Source organism: Antechinus flavipes, chromosome 1 (genome assembly GCF_016432865.1).
Source record: "Antechinus flavipes isolate AdamAnt ecotype Samford, QLD, Australia chromosome 1, AdamAnt_v2, whole genome shotgun sequence".
Taxonomy (NCBI): Eukaryota; Metazoa; Chordata; class Mammalia; order Dasyuromorphia; family Dasyuridae; genus Antechinus; species Antechinus flavipes.
Genome location: NC_067398.1, coordinates 693,728,584 through 693,742,358, shown reverse-complemented (window position 1 = coordinate 693,742,358; position 13,775 = coordinate 693,728,584). Strand labels below are relative to the sequence as shown.

Below are 13,775 nucleotides of genomic sequence, written 5' to 3'. Positions count from 1 at the left end.
TTCTACTACTACTGCTCTACTATTACTGTCACTCCTACTGCTGCTGCTACTTCCACTGCTATTAATGCTGCTGCTATTGTTACTGTTACTACTCCTGCTGCTATTGTTATTATTATTCCCAAATTAGTTCAGGGGGGCTGTAAGTTGAACCTAGGGCATGGGATTCATTAAATCAATCTTAAGATACAAAAATAACCAACTAAATTAATTAATTTAATACCATGATTTTAGATCTGAGGCACCTGAGGTCAGAAAAGGTAAAGAAATTTGTGCAAGACACCACCAGCCAGCTAAAGAGAAAGTCTAGATTAGAATATTGGCCTCGTACTTTCCTTGATTCAATTTCTACACTTTTTTAGGGAAAAGAAAATACACTAATAAAATCTCCTTTAAGAAATATAAATTCTGAAGAGAATTTTACAAAGCACTAAACTAGGTGATATTATGTATGGAGGTCACTGTATTACATTAGAAGTGAGAAAAATTTATTAATTTGTTAATCATGTTATGAACAGACAATTCTCAGACGAAGAAATTGAAACTATTTCTAGCTATATGAAAAGATGCTCCAAGTCATTATTAATCAGAGAAATGCAAATTAAGACAACTTTGAGATACCACTACACACTTGTCAGATTCGCTAAAATGACAGGAAAAGAAAAAGATCAATGTTGGAGGGGATGTGGGAAAACTGGGACACTGATACATTATTGGTGGAATTGTGAACAAATCCAACCATTCTGGAGAGCAGTTTGGACCTATGCCCAAAGAGCTATAAAAATGTGCCCAGCAGTGTTTCTATTGGGATTATATCCCAAAAGATCTTAAAGGAGGTAAAGGGACTCACATGTGCAAAAATATTTGTGGCAGCCCTTTTCGTAGTGACCAGAAACTGGAAACTGAGTGGATGCCCATCAGCTGGAGAATGGTTGAATAAATTGTGGTATATGAATGTTATGGAATATTATTGTTCGGTAAGAAATGGCCAGCAGGATGATTTCAGAAAGGCCTGGAGCGACTTACATGAACTGTTGCTGAGTGAAATGAGCAGGACCAGAAAATCATTATATACTTCAACAACAATACTATATGATGATCAATTCTGACGGACATGGCCATCTTCAGCAATGAGATGAACCAAATCAGTTCCAATACAGCAATAATGAACTGAATTAGCTACATCCAGTGAAAGAACTCTGGGAGATGACTATGAACCACTACATAGAATTCCCCAATTCCTCTATTTTTGTCCGCCTGCATTTTTGATTTCCTTCACAGGCTAATTGTACACTATTTCAAAGTCGGATTCTTCTTGTGCAGCAAAATAACTGTTTGGACATGTATACTTATATTGTATTTAATTTATATTTTAACATATTTAATATGTATTGGTCAACCTACTATCTGGGAAAGGGGATGGGAGGAAGGAGGGGAAAAACTGGAACAAAAGGTTTGGCAATTGTCAATGCTGTAAAATTACCCATGCATATAACTGGTAAATAAAAAGCTATATTTAAAAAAAAAAAAGGTTAATCATGTTACAGAAATCAATTTTTAAAAGACTTTAAAAAAAAGTTATTTTCTTGACCACTAATAAACTTCCCTCTAGTTTTATATTTAGCTTTTAAATGATTATCTAGTCAGCAGCAGTAGAAAATTACAGAAAATGAGAAATCTTAAAGTAAAAAAGAGATACCCCTTAAGTTTCAGTGAACTCAAATTTTGAAGATAATTTGTTCAAATTCCACAGAAGTCTTCCAGGACATAGTTTGGATGCAAAAAGAAAAAAGTCTTAATGTTTTGGGTCATATATATCAAATGCCTGAACAGAAACTGTAACTAGGATTATTGCTTTCACTTCTGAAATAGCAATATAAAAGTACCAATTGATAAAAGCAATAACTAAACAATTATATTGTACTTTGTAAATTATCTATTTTAAAACAATGTCAAGGAAATGAGATAATGGATTGTGGGACTTGTTTAAACCAACAAAAATAGCACACATTTTCTTTTATTATAGGTATCTTTCATGTAATTTAAAAAACTAAACATGAAATAATTCCATAGGTCAAAGTTTTTGTTTATTCTGAGCAGACTCATTAGGGCTAATAATTCAAGATAATGATTTTTGTCATTCTAACTCAAATTATTTCATGGATTTCCTAATACTCTAATATGAGATAAAGTGTAAGGTCCATTAATGGCAATAAATCTAAGAAACTAAAGGCAGGGAATTTTCATTTTCCCAGTATCCCACTAAGAGACTTAAATTTTATCTTCCTCACAGTCCTTTTATTATCATTAAATTATGGAAGAATTAAATCTATATTTGGAGGATATAACTTCAGTTCCTTTTGTGATATTTAATTTCTGAATCTGCCCTTAAAAGTTTTTACACAGCTCAGGTCTTTTCATCAGGAATGTTTGGAAGTATACTATTTCACTTAAAATCCAGTTCTTCCCTGTATGGTTATATTCAGTTTTGCTGGGTTATTCTCGATTGTACGCTTACATCCTCCTTTGCATTTTGAAATATGGTATTCCATGTTCTCTATTTTCATTTTGTTTTTTAATATCTTTTTATTTACAAAACATATGCATGGGTAATTTTTTCAACATTGACCCTTGCAAAACCTTCTGTTCCAAATTTTCCCCTCCTTTCCCCCACCCTGTCCACTAGATGGCAGGTAGTCCAATACATGTTAAATATGTTAAAATACATGTTAAATCGAAATATGTATACATATTTGTTGTTACCTTGCTGCACAAGAAAAATCGGATCTAGAAAGAAAAACAAAACAAAACCTGAGAAGGAAAACAAAAATACAAGCAAACAACAGAGAGAGTGAGAATGCTATATTATGATCCACACTCAGTTTCCACAGTCCTCTCTCTGGGTGTAAATGGCTCTCTTCATCACTGAACAAGTGGAACTGGTTTGAATCTCTCATTGAAGAGACTTATATTCATCAGAATTGATCATTGTTGCTGTGTACAATGATCTCCTGGTTCTGCTCATTTTACTTAGCATCAGTTCGTCCAAGTCTGTCCAGGCCTCTCTGAAATCATCCTGCTGGTCCTTTCTTATGGAACAGTAATATTACATAACATTCATATACCATAATTTATTCAGTCATTCTCCAATTGATGGGCGTCCATTCAGTGTCTAGTTTCTACACTACGAAAAGGGCTGCCACAAACATTTTTGCACATGTGGATCTCTTTCTCTCTCCTTTAAGATCTCTTTGGGATATAAGGCCAGTAGAAACACTACTGGGGGAAGGGTATGTACACTTTGAAAACTTTTTGAGCATAGTTCCAAATTGCCCTCCAGAATGGTTGGATCCTTTCACAGTTCCACCAACAATGTATCTGTTCCAATTTTCCCACATTCCTCCAACATTCGTCATTATCTTTTCCTGTCATCTTAGCCAATCAGAGGTTTATAGTTATATTGCTGTAGTGAGTTGTCTTAATGTGCATTTCTCTGATCAATAGTGATGTAGAGCACTTTTATATATGACTAGAAATAGTTTCAATTTCTTCATCTGAAAATTGTCTGTTCATATCTTTTGAAGATTTATCAATTGGAGAATCCATGTCCTCTGTTTTTACAGGTGCTTGGTAAGTCATATGTGATCCTGACTATGGCTACTTCGAAACTTGAATTCTTTAATTTCTAGATGCTTGCAGTATTTTTTCTTTGACTGGGAAGATTTTGACCATAATGTTCCCAGGAGTTTTCATTTTCGAGTTTCTTTCAAGAGATGACCAATGGAATCTACTTCTACTTTACCCTTTGGTTCTAAGATATCTGATCAGGATGTCCTATGATGTGATCAGGCTCTTTTTGGGGAGTTGTAGGTGAGGCTTGCAAATAACAAAGTCATTTTAAATTTTTTCTGTTTCATCTATTTTGAAGATTGGTTGGTTAGTTGTAGTCCTTTGTTCTCATAGATGAACAAAATAACATCACAATGTTATCGAGTCGAGTTACAGTGTATCCCCACTATGACTGATCAGACCAATACGAGCTTGGAATGCTCTGCCACAGGTCATATACAAAAATAGTTAGGAGTGAACTCTAACTCTGCACATCTTGCATTTCTCCTGAATTAATTCAATTCTGCTTTGCCCATAAAGCATAGTACTTTCTCTAATAAGGGTATGCAATGCTGCGTAGTCCTATCTTTTCTTGTTGTTAATTATTAACCTGAAATTAGTGAAAGTAGCAGAGAATCAATCCATACTTATCTCAGCTTCAGAGGCTTCACAGAATGCACAATCATCTACCAACAAAAAATCATGCATTAACAGTCACTCCTTAGTTTGGTTTGTAGCTTTTTCAAGTTGAATAATTTATCATAAGTGCGGTAGCTGATTGATTCCATGTTTGTCCTCCTTGAAGGTATTTGACAACATGGCTGAAAAACGCCATACTAAAAGCACACAGCCTTGCTTCACTCTGTTGGTGAGCGGGAAAGCTCAAAAGCAGTGTCCATTGTCCAGAACAAGCAAGGCAGCATAACAAGCAGGCCATCATGAAACTGACGAACGATACTGACAATTTCTCTGGGCAACCAAATGTTGTTATCATTTTCCGTAAGACCTCATGACTGACAGTATCAAAGGTCTTGTCAGATCTGCAAATGCTGTATGCAGACCTCTGCTCTGCTCCTGGCATTTCTCCTGGAGTTGCTGGGCAGCAGACACCATACTGATTGGTGTTTTAGTGCCTTCTGAGGTCACTCTGGCATTCAGGTAGATGACATTTTGCCAAGTGTAGGGTCAGCCTATTAAGGAGAATTCTAGCAAGAATCTCGCCAGCAATGACCGAGAGGGACACCCTCCTGTGATTGTCACAAAACAATCTATTGCCTTTATTTTTATAAAAATGACCAATGAAGGCTCCTTGAACTCTTGGGGCAGAACCTCCTCTTGTCATATATTCTGGAAAATTTCAGTCAGCTTTTGCACAAATACATGTCCCACCTTGTAAATCTCAGCTGGAATAAAATCAGCACCAAGGGCTAACATGAAAATAGTCTAACGGCATTAAAAAGACCTCTTCTTCAGCTGGAACTTCAGCTAGGGAGTAATTGATTTCAACTTGAGGCAGTCAATAGCTTCAGCACTGATTGATGACAGTTTATTGAGAATACTGTGGAAGTGTTAAGAATATGATCCTAGAAAAAAGGACCTATCACTAATTAGTGTTACACTGTCAACACCAAACAGCTGAAATGAACCATAGATCTTTAGTCCACACATAGCCCCCCCTTTTTTTTTGACTGAGGCAATGGAGGTTAAGTGACTTGCCCAGGGTCATACAACCATATAACAAATTTTCAGATGAAGAAATTAAGGCCATTTCTAATCATATGAAAAAATGCTCTAAATGAAGGTAGCTTATCTGTACCAGATCTAAAACTATATAATAAAGCAGTAGTCATCAAAACCATTTGGTACAGACTAAGAAATAGAGCAGTTGACCAGTGGAATAGATTAGGTTCACAGGACAAAATAGTCAATGATTATAACATTATAACAATCTAGTATTTGAAAAACCCAAAGATTCTAGCTTTTGGGATAAGAATTCACTATTTGACAAAAACTGCTGGGAAACTAGTATGGCAGAAACTAGGCATTGACCCACACCTAACACTGTATACCAAGATAAGGTCAAAATGGGTTCATGATCTAGACATAAAAAATGATGTTATAAACAAAATGGAAGAACATAGGATAGTTTACCTCTCAGATCTGTGGAGGCAGGAATTTGAGACCAAAAGAAGAATTAGATCATGACTGATCACAAAATAGATAAAATAATGTTGATCATATTAAGCTAAAAGGTTTTTGTACAAACAAAACTAAAGCAGACAAAATTAGAAGGCAAGCAATAAACTAAGAAAACATTTTTACATTCAAAGGTTCTAATAAAGGTCTCATTTCTAAAATATATAAAGAACTAACTCAAATTTACAAAAATTTAAGCCATTCTCTAATTGATAAATGGTCAAAGGATATGGGCAATTTTCAGATGAAGACATTGAAACTATTTCTCATCATATGAAAAGGTGCTCCAAATCACTATTGATCAGAGAAATGCAAATTAAGACAACTCTGAGATACCACTATACAACCTCTCAGATTGGCTAAGATGACAGGAAAAGATAATGACCAGTGTTGGAGGGGATGTGGGAAAACTGGGACACTGATACATTGTTGGTGGAACTGTGAACAGATCCAACCATTCTGGAGGGCAATTTGGAACTATATTTAAAAAGTTATCAAACTGTGCATACCCTTTGATCCAACAGTGTTACTATTGGTCTTAAGATCTTTTTGGGATATAAAGGAAAGGGATCCACATGTGCAAAAATGTTTGTAGCAGCCCTTTTTGTAGTGGCTACAAACTGGAAATCAAGTGGATGCCCATCAATTAGAGAATGAATAAATTATGGAATAGGAATGCGATCAAATACTATTGTTCTGTAAGAAACGACCAGCAGGATGATTTTCGAAAAAGCTTGGAAAGACTTACATGAACAGATGCTGAGTGAAGTGAGCAAAACCAGGAGACCATTATACATAGCAACAAGAAGACTATACAATGAACAATTCTGATGGACGTTGCTCTTTTTCAACAATGAAATGATTCAAACCCATTCCAATTGTTCAGTGATGAAGAGAGCCATATATACCCAGAGAGAGGACTGTGGGAACTGAGTATGGACCACAACATAGCATTTTTACTCTTTTTTGTGGATGTTTTAGCTTGCATTTTGTTTTCTTTCTCAGGCTTTTTTTTTTTCCTTCTTAATCCAATTTTTCTTGTGCACCAAGATAACTGTATAAATATGTATGCATATATTGGATTTGAGTGGGGGGAAAGAAAGGGAAAATTTGGAATAGAAAGTTTTGCAAGGGTCAATGTTGAAAAATTACCTTTGCATGTTTTTTAAATAAAAAGCTTTAATAAAAATAAATAAATGTTTGTTGATTGATACCTATCCATTCAGTTTGAGAAACTCTTATTAGCAATTTAAATCCTTATTCTCAAGTTATTACCAACACAAAGAACATACTTTACATAATTGAAACATTTATCCCAGAAAGTGACTCACATTTGTCTACTGACTCATTTTATAAAACAGAAATATACTCTCAAATTATTTCCATCTTGTATCACTGACAGTCCAAAGTGAACAAGAAGAGGCAAATGGAGCATCCTGCAAGCACCAACACTTGTCACAATCCAAGGCAGTTTTGTGAAACATTAAAATACTTAATATGATGAAAAGTGAAAAAGTAGATAGAGTATGAACCCTAGAATCGGAAGACTCATTTTTCTGAATTCAAATCTGATCTCGGACTCTTACTAGAAATATAATCCTGGGTAAATCACTTCATCCTGATTGGCTTCATTTTCTCATTTATAAAATGAGAAGGAAATGGTAAACCCTTCCAGCATCTTTGCCAAGAAAACCCTAAACAGGCTCACAGTCATTCACAAAAAAAACAAAACAACAACAAAAGAGGAAAAGGAGTTACACCGAGCTAGTATGGAAAAGGAAAAAGGCAGACCAAACTGAATCGAGTTTGTTACCTCCAAACCAAGAGCTACAAACAACAGGATTTGAAGTCACGGGAGGTGTATGTGGGAAGATGGGCAAGGGAAGAGAAAGTACAGCTTTACACTTTCAGGAAAAGCATATCTGATATAAGAATTGTTGATCTTGACACTTATACAATGGTCCCAGAGCCTTTGACACTGCAGTATTTTGAATCATAAACATAAAATTTCCTTTTTTTCATTTTATTTAAAAAACAGAATAGAAAAAAGAAAAATAGAAAATGAATACAAAACAAAACAAAAAAAGAAAACATTGTCATGTCATCATGTGCCCAGCAGAACATCAGGGAGGATTCACAATACATAACAAATTATCAGTTGAAGAAAGTAAAAAAAAAATATATATATATATATACATATATATATAAATTATATTCATAAGTGTACATTCTTTCTTTACTTTCTTGTAAATTGTTTTGTTCTCTACTTTTTTACTTCTTTTTTTCCCCTCTTTCATCTCCTCTATCACCCCCAAGCAGGCTGTAGTTAAGAAAGCATATGTTTATATATAGATATATACATACACATTATGTTTTTTCTAACCCTGCTGACTCTTTGCTTTAATTCTACTCCATAACTTGCCTTGCTATTACTTAACCTCCCCCCACTCATGGATTCCTCTCATCATCTTCTCTCACTCTTTGCTTCCCTGTCTGCCCAGCCTCTTCCCTTATTTCTTTATAAATTTTGGAGGGTAGTATATACTCTTCATGGTGTATGTGTAGTGTTGCCTACTGAACCCATTTCCTATGTGAGTAGAACTTCCCTCTCCCCCTCTAATGCCTTTGTATCTATCATTCCTCTGCAACCCATTCGTACATGATTACCATTTTTAACCTAACTCTACCCCAATCTGTCTTTTGAACTACCTTATTGTTAATGTCTATCTTAAACATATAGTATACATTCCCCATGTAAAAAAAACAAACTTTGTCCATGTCCAGTTTCTTGGAACTGATCTTTGATATTGGCTCTTTTTTAAAAAATTTTCTCTCAAGTTTAGATTTGACTGATAAAGTACTTGACTCAAGTACCCATTTTTTTTCTCATTCAATATTATTTTGCTGGATATGATATTTTTGGTCACAGGCCTAGTACTTTTGATTGTCAGTAGATATGATTCCTAGACCTACAGTCCTTTATTATGGCTGTTAATAAGACTTATACAATTCTAATTGTAGCTCTAACGTATTTAATTTTTTTTCCTTGTTTCTTGCAAAATGTTCTCTTTGATTTGGATCTTTCAAAATTTTGCAATAATGTTTCTAAGTGGGTTTTTTTTGTTTGTTTTGGGGATTTTTTTTTTTTAACAAAGGATCTCATTGAAATAGTGATCAGTGGATTGTTTTTTTTCTATTTCTACTTTACCCTCACATTCTATCACTCCAGGACAATTTTCTTGGATTATTTCTTGCATTATTATGCCAAGGCTCTTTTTTATTTTGGTCACAACTTTCAGACAATCCAATTATTCTTATATTTTCTCTTCTGGATCTGTTCTTTAGATCAGTTGCTTTTTTAAAATAAGATGTTTCACATTCTGTTCTACTTTTTCATTATAATCTGTTTTGTTATTTCTTGGTCTCATAGCTTCACTGGCTGCCCTTGCCCAATTCTAATTTTCAAAGAGCTATTTTCATCTTTGAGACTCTCTCTCCTTTTCTAGTTGATTAACATATATAACATATGTTGTGATATGGGAGCCACCTGTCAGTGGCTGCTAAAGGTCTAACTCAGACCTGTAGAATAGATCTGTTAATGTGAGAAGATGATGATGATACAAAGAGACTGAGAGGCAGTTGCTGTTAGACCTCTCTCCTCTTCTCTTTGCCTCCAACTTATTTCATTCCCAATCCACAAGTAACAACTGCATAAATAAAGGCTGCTTTGCAACTCCTTCAGGTTTATGATTCATAGCTGTGGAAACTCTCAGAGAATTGACCTGCCCCTTCACTTAGGCATGGTCCTTAACACGTCTGTTTTTTGTTTTATAGGAGTATGATTATTTTTCCCCCACAGCATGTAAAGTAAGTTTATGCATTAGCTGTTATCTAAGTCCACATGCTATATAAGGTATCTGAGTCCACCATGCTAGGGAGTACAAACAGCACTATAGCAGGTGATGAAGCTTGTGAGATGTCATTGAGGCAAACTTTCAAATGGAGAAGAGGACTGTAGTCAGAACAGGCATTTAAGTCTCTCATCAGTCTCCTGGCTCAGCCCTTTGGTGTGTTTGCCCATTTAATTACCCCAACTAAAAAAGTCTTACCAGTTCTCTTCTCCCTTTCCTTCCCTGCAGGTTACTGAAGGAACTCTGGAAAGATCTGGAAAGCTCTCGGGTGCTGCAGCTTTGTTTCTTGTGTCCCATGTTGGGCGCCCTATGTTGTGATACGGGAGCCACCTGTCAGTAGCTGCTGGAGGTCTAACTCAGATCTGTAGAATGAATCTCTTCATGCAAGAGGATGATGATGATGATACAAGGAGACTGAGAGGCAGCTGCATTCTCTGACCTCTCTCCTCTTCCTTCTGCCTCCAAGTTATTTCATTCCCAACCCACAAGAAACATCCACACAGGCTGCTTTGTAACTCCTTCAAGTGTTATGATTCTCGGAGAATTGCCCCTTCACTTAGGCATGGTCCTTAACGAACATATGTAACATAATCTTGGTTTTTTTGCATGGTATTTTGTTTTGTTTTTAATTTTTTCTCAATGTCTCTCATTTGATTTTTTAAAAAATGTTTGAGTTCTTTTATAAATTCTCTCAGGGCAGGGAGCCATTTCACATTATTCTTTGGGGTAAAAGTTTTTTTTTTTTTTGCTTCAGTGTCCTCCTCTGAAGATGAACCCTGTCTTCCCAGTTCCCAATTTCCATGGTGAGGTTCTTTTTTCTTTGCCAGTTTTTTTTTGTTTTTTTTTTAAGAAGTATTAGTGTAAGGACCTCTAATCATGGGGTTGGGGGTGGCACCTCTAGCTTCCCTTCAGCTCTCCCCTATGACCTGGAACCCAAACCAAAAGCTCCCCCCTCCTATAAGTGCCTGCAGCCAGCTGCATCCCTGTGTTCTTTCCCATGTTTCAGCAGCACAGCAGGGCCTGGCGTTCCTAACCAGCAGTCTTCCCAGACTCAGACTTGGACTCCACCCGTAGTCCTGAGGGGAAAATTTCTGTGGTTCCTATTGAGGCTCCAGACAAACCAGCTAGCCCCCAGGGCTCCCCACTGGGTGTTTCTGTGGAGCTAGTCCGGAGTTGTGTGCACTTAACAAGGGTTGATCTCCCACCTCCAGTCTATCTTCACTTCTTCTTCGGTTCTATCAGGAGAACCCTTTTCTCCCACCCCAGTCTTGATTTGTCACCAGCCTATATTTTGCCCTAAGGTGCAAATTTGTTCTATTTGTGGGGGAAATATGGAGAACTTGAACTTTACCAACCTACGCTGTCATCTTCCCAGAATCCTCATCCATAAAATTTCTTAATTTGAATATTCCTGATGCTTGACCTTCCAATTAATAGATATGTTTGGCAAGGCATTTCTATTTTTCTTAGGAATGCTGATTAAAAACACTAAAAGCAACACTAAGTAGGCAGATATAGTTAAATTATTTCTTTGATTATTATATTAGCAGTACTAATAACATTTATATAGAGCTTTAAAGTTTGCATAGCACTTTACATATATAACATATACACTTTACATATGTAACATTACTTATGGTCTCACAAGAACCTTATGAAGTAGGTACTACAACTATAGTTAACTGATACCTCCACTTCAAAGATAAGGAAACTGAGGCTCTATGAGATTAAGTGACTTGTTCAAGTTCACAGCTAGTAAATATAAGAAAAAGGAATTAACTCAGCTCCTTCCTATCTACAACTGGATATGAATTGTGTTCTTTTTGGAAAATTTGCTAGAGATGGGAAGAGAATTAATTTAAGAATGAAGGTTTCTATTCCATTTTTTCTGACTATCAAATACACTTTAATTATTACTATTCGCTTCTGGAATAAGGCACCCATGGTCAAATTATAAGCAGCCTATTATTTAAAAGGCTTGCACAAAAAAATACAAAATTTTAATACCTACTTGTAAAAAAAGTTATTTGCCTTAAAAATCTACAAAAATTTAACCAACAATTATATACAGTTATATAAGTTATATAAGACATTAACAGTAACTGCTGATATTCTAGTTACTTTCAAATGAACCATATACAGAAAGAGGGAGACCATCAACTTATTATTAGCAAAGATCAAAATTTAGGAAAATAAAAATTAGGATTCATAGCCTGCAAAAAATAAATAAATAAATAATGAGAGATAGCCATAATCCCCAATTCCATTGTTATAGTAATGCAAATTTCCCTAGTGATGGGTCCAACAACACTAGAACATAAAATTACCAAGTACTTATTTAGGGCTTACTGTATGTCAGGCACTGGACTCATTTTATTCTTTCTATGGGTCTACTGTCATTTCAAAAAAGTAAAAAACTATAGTTGTTCACAGAAACACAACTGTATAACTGCTACAAAGCCAATTAAGATATAAAAATGTACTCTTATTTGGAGAAGACAGCTACCATGCCTCAATTTAGGACCAAAAACTCAATAAGAGTGTCTACATTAAATGCTTTTTTAAAAAAGAAAACAGTCTTAAATCTAGAAGCATCCTTATTAAAAGTAAGAAGAGAAATCTACTGACCTTGAGGCAAAGATACTAACTTCTCAGCCCTGATATCCTCTAACTAGAAAGTCACAGCCATTAAAGACGTCCTAGAGGTATGGAAGTCAGGGCTCCCAAGAGGCCACACAACGTGGCAGTAAAAGCACTGGACTCAAAATCTAGAAACCTAGTTCTAGCACTCTCTTTGGAACTCAATTCTTCAGGTTTCAGTTTTCTCTTCTACAAACTGAAGAACCCATACTGAATGGCCTCTAAAAGAATGTATTCAAAACCATATCAAAATATTCATAGAAACATATACATAACACACATAAATTTATATAAACATAAAAATATTCATAGGCAGTTGTGTAGGAAAAAAAGCAGAAACAAACTGAAAGTAATGAAATATCACTGTACCATAATCAAGGACAGATAGAGAACAACATAGGAAAATGTCTATGAACTAATGCAGAATGAAGAAAAAAAGTAGAAGAATATATAAAACTACAATAATATTAACAAAAAGAATATTTAAAAGCAGTTTAGTTCAAATTAAATGCAATGACAGATGTTGATTTCATAAATAGACCCCTCTCCTTACTCTTCTTTCAAAGATCTGGGAGGTGGTAGGGTGGGGGACAACCGTCACCTAGTCTGTCAAACATCGTTGCTATGTTGTCTAATCTATGCACATATCTACATTCCGCTAGTAGAATGGATGCTCCATGAAGATATCCTCAGAGACTACATAGTAGCCTTCTCCATAGTAATGTCTTACATAGAAAGGTCATTACTAACTAGATGAATTGAACTTATTACAAGACAGGGCATTAAGTGGAATGAGTTGGAAAATAAATACGATATTAAAAAACAAGATTTCAATTAAATTTTTAAAAAGAAAAAATACAGATTCTTTTCAGCTTGAAAAACTTTTAATTCCAAATATACTATTTCCTTATCAAATTACTGGAAGCCCTTACATGTCTACAAAGCACCCAGAAATAAAAAGCTATTGAACAGAGAAATTAAGATGTTTGACAAATTGAATGTTTTTATATAGAACTCTGAGTAACAATAACAAAAACAATAATAAACTGTCTTACCATATGAAGCTATAAATCCATCAAAATGGCACTTCAATTATGACAGAAATCAAAAGATCACATGGAGTGATTTTAGAGATTAAGTAATCTTCATACCATATGTTCCCTGTTGCTAAGCAAAACTGGTACCACTATGCATTTTTTTTATCCTACTCAGCTTAAAACTGGTAAGTTGAAAGTAATGACCACCTGGAACAAAACAATTCTAACTGAAATGAGTATTATAAGTATTATTCTAAACTTTTAAGGAGCATCTTTAATATTGTTCCCAAGTCCTATCTTTAATATGATAATAAGAGATTGAAAAAAAACAAGCTATAGTAACATTCAAGCAACTTCTTCCAAGATTTACTAAACAATACATTAC

The 13,775-nt window shown here is 35.1% G+C and overlaps 1 protein-coding gene across 6 annotated transcripts in view; it reads right to left on the bottom strand.

Annotated features, from left to right (window-relative positions):
* CLIP1 (CAP-Gly domain containing linker protein 1) overlaps window positions 1-13,775 on the bottom strand; it is a 159,202-nt gene that overhangs the window by 100,731 nt on the left and 44,696 nt on the right. The window lies entirely within an intron of this gene.